This window comes from Schizosaccharomyces pombe (assembly GCF_000002945.2).
Source record: "Schizosaccharomyces pombe strain 972h- genome assembly, chromosome: III".
Classification (NCBI taxonomy): Eukaryota; Fungi; Ascomycota; class Schizosaccharomycetes; order Schizosaccharomycetales; family Schizosaccharomycetaceae; genus Schizosaccharomyces; species Schizosaccharomyces pombe.
In genome coordinates this window covers 12,501-15,000 of record NC_003421.2, presented here as the reverse complement: position 1 = coordinate 15,000, position 2,500 = coordinate 12,501, and the positions used below count along the sequence as shown (strand labels likewise).

General features: G+C 32.2%; 3 long non-coding RNA genes across 3 annotated transcripts in view, besides 1 other annotated feature; 1 reads left to right on the top strand and 2 right to left on the bottom strand.

The window, feature by feature from the left end:
• SPOM_SPNCRNA.6674 overlaps nucleotides 1-275 on the bottom strand; it is a 380-nt gene extending 105 nt beyond the window's left edge. Inside the window, exon 1 of the long non-coding RNA NR_196018.1 lies at nucleotides 1-275. This exon is cut by the window's left edge and continues 105 nt beyond it. This is a non-coding gene — a long non-coding RNA (non-coding RNA).
• The window catches only part of SPOM_SPNCRNA.6673, a 1,290-nt gene extending 766 nt beyond the window's left edge, over nucleotides 1-524 (top strand). Inside the window, exon 1 of the long non-coding RNA NR_196017.1 lies at nucleotides 1-524. This exon is cut by the window's left edge and continues 766 nt beyond it. This is a non-coding gene — a long non-coding RNA (non-coding RNA).
• A 731-nt stretch (nucleotides 525-1,255) lies between these two features.
• SPOM_SPNCRNA.6672 lies at nucleotides 1,256-1,471 on the bottom strand. The gene has a single exon (NR_196016.1). It is a non-coding gene; the product is annotated as a non-coding RNA (long non-coding RNA).
• An 861-nt stretch (nucleotides 1,472-2,332) lies between these two features.
• Nucleotides 2,333-2,500: part of a sequence feature (RNA overlapping with rRNA (SPOM_SPNCRNA.6671) was converted to a misc_feature.) that runs on past the window's edge.

Genomic DNA, 2,500 nt, shown 5'->3' with positions numbered 1-2,500 from the left:
AAAAAATTTTTTTCATCAAACCACATTTAGGTCAGGTATGCGTGGCTGGATCTGGCAAAAAGTAACGATGTTACTTGTCTAAGACTGATGAAGCGGGTGTAAAGATGAGTCTGGTGGTGAAATGGAGAAGGCTGGAATGCAAAAACAGTCATTCGAAAGGAAAATTTTCATCTTTACGAAATTCGATAGGTCCTTTATCACGTGTTGAACACATCATGAGGCTCAAGTGTTTGGTTTTGTTCTGTGAATTTACAAGAATGAAAAAGATCGACAGGCAAATGGGTCAAAAGTTGAAAAGTGAAAGAGGGAGTAGAGGTAGTTGTATGGAGGAAGAAAATAGATAATTTAGAGGAAATAGATGAGATGCATTTCTTTTACAATTTTGAGTAATAAACATCCATGTAGCTGAAGCCAGAGTGCAAAAAAAATGCATTTAGAGTGTGTTTTCCTTGGGGAAGGGTGGGGCATGTTATGGGAAGGTGGAGAGAAAAAATGAAAAAAACAAGGTAATTTGTAGGATTTTTACAAAATAAATAAATACATTTTATATAATTTAACCAAAAGTAATGTTTTATAATGAAAATGAGCTTGGTTGACCAACTTTGTAATTTTCGATTTTCATGACATTCAAGTATTTACAAAATAACATAAACATAATACACTACACATTCCCAACATTTTTCAAAAACAAAATGGAAAAAACAAAAAAAGTGCAAACAAATAAAAGAAAAAATAAGAAAACAAAAAAACAACTACAAAGGTATTGAAAATCGTGCGAAATATGGGATGGAACATAAAAATGCAAATTTTTCGATACAAAACATGTGAGGAAAGCATGAAAAACAAAAGAAAATGGAAATGAAAAATTTATGAAAAAATAAAGAAAAATTTAATTTATAATTTAACAAAACAATATTTATTGAAAAGCCAATTTTAATATGAAAAAAACGGAATAGAGTAGGTGGAGAGGGGTGGGACTTTAAATTTTTCAGGGTCGGTAGAGTCAGAGATGGGTGTGGGAAGGGGTAGTTGTAGGTAGGGAATGGAGTATGGTTCAATGGAAAATGAGAGAAATAAGAATCAATACAAATAAAAAAAAGAAAAGAAAGAAAAGATAAAATAAGAGGAAAAAAGGGAAAAGATACGAAAGATGAAAAAAGAAAAAAGGGGTTTCAACAAACAAATAAAGAATAAAGAGATTTTCGTATGGTGTTTTTCTTTTTCTTTTCGTTTGTATTTGAACGTTGAATAAGGAGAAGTAAGGAGGGAGTAGTGGGATTTTGTGTGGTGGATAGTTTTCTGGTGGTAGTAGTAGGACTTTTGGTGGAGAGAGGAGGGATATGGAAGAAAGGATAGGAAATAGGCACCGAAATGGACGAAATTCACACAACCACAAATGTTTCTATAAAATCGAGGAAAAATAGGTCCAAGGAACTATGTAAAAGGAGTGGTGGTTGAAAGGAGAAAAGAAAAAAGAAGATGAAAAGAAAAAAAAAAGAAAAGAGGAAAAAGAGTTTTTAATAGCTTTTGGAACTTTTTATTTATTTTTTTTTTTGGATTTGGAATTTTTTTTTTCAACTTTCGTAAAGACTTGCTAATCTCCTTTTGCTAAGAATTGAAAAAATGGGAAAATGGAAATTGTTTTGATTCTTCTCTTTGTGTTGGCATCGCGGTGCATTGGAAAGAAAGATAGAATTTTACTATTTTATTTTTGTTTGCTTTGTAACGGTCTTTGATTGTCCAGAAGAATGAAAAGAAGGTCCGTCAAGTTTTTTCATACTTTTCTTTTTCTTATTAAAAATTACATTTTTAGAAAAAAGGTTGAACGAGAAGAAGGGGAAAAAGAAGTGGAAAAGGAGACTTTCTCTTTGGAAACTTTTTTTTTGTTTCATCTTTTTTGTAAAATCGGTTTTTTAAAATTTGTAATTTCCCCCAAACCCGGTACCTTGATACCGCAAGGATAAGTTGGAAAGCGAGTTGCAGTTGTCTACGTGACGGTGCTTGACTCCGACTTTTTAGCTATCCTTTAGCAGATTTGAAAGGAGAGTTGAAGGATTTTTTCTTTTCTCTTTTCCTGCTGGAGAATCCGCGCTTCACGAATCCATTGCAAAATGGAAAGAGGAAGTCTTGTGGAGACTCGATGAGTTTTTTCTGTGGATGTATGGTCATTCGACTAACATTTGAACTGAAAAAGTCATTTAGTGGTAACAACAGATCAACAGCCGTAGTTTTTTTTTATTAAAAACTATGTGGTTTGATTTCGTTTGAACCACTTCTGAAGATTTTGATTTTCAACTTTGACATGGAGTACAATTTTATCTATTTATATGATATTTTGGAAACAATGTTTATTTGTTGGAATGCTAAAATCTGAGGAAATTATGATACCAAGCTGGCAATTTCCTTGTCTTCAGAGAAACGATATATCCGGTGTTCTTTAAAAGAGAACTAGGAAATGTTGTTCATCTCTAGACAACCTCATATAAAATTAATTTTTTAA